Here is a 297-nt window from a genome sequence, read left to right as displayed (position 1 = left end):
AGGTTAGGTTACGGTACGACATAGGTTAGGTTACGGTACGACATAGGTTAGGTTACGGTACGACATAGGTTAGGTTACGGTACGACATAGGTTAGGTTACGGTACGACATAGGTTAGGTTACGGTACGACATAGGTTAGGTTACGGTACGATATAGGTTAGGTTACGGTACGATATAGGTTAGGTTACGGTACGATATAGGTTAGGTTACGGTACGATATAGGTTAGGTTACGGTACGATATAGGTTAGGTTACGGTACGATATAGGTTAGGTTACGGTACGATATAGGTTAGGTTA

This window comes from Schistocerca americana, unplaced genomic scaffold (assembly GCF_021461395.2).
Source record: "Schistocerca americana isolate TAMUIC-IGC-003095 unplaced genomic scaffold, iqSchAmer2.1 HiC_scaffold_47, whole genome shotgun sequence".
In the NCBI taxonomy this organism is placed as follows: Eukaryota; Metazoa; Arthropoda; class Insecta; order Orthoptera; family Acrididae; genus Schistocerca; species Schistocerca americana.
The sequence above is the reverse complement of the archived record's forward strand: the minus strand, read 5'-3'. Positions refer to the sequence as shown.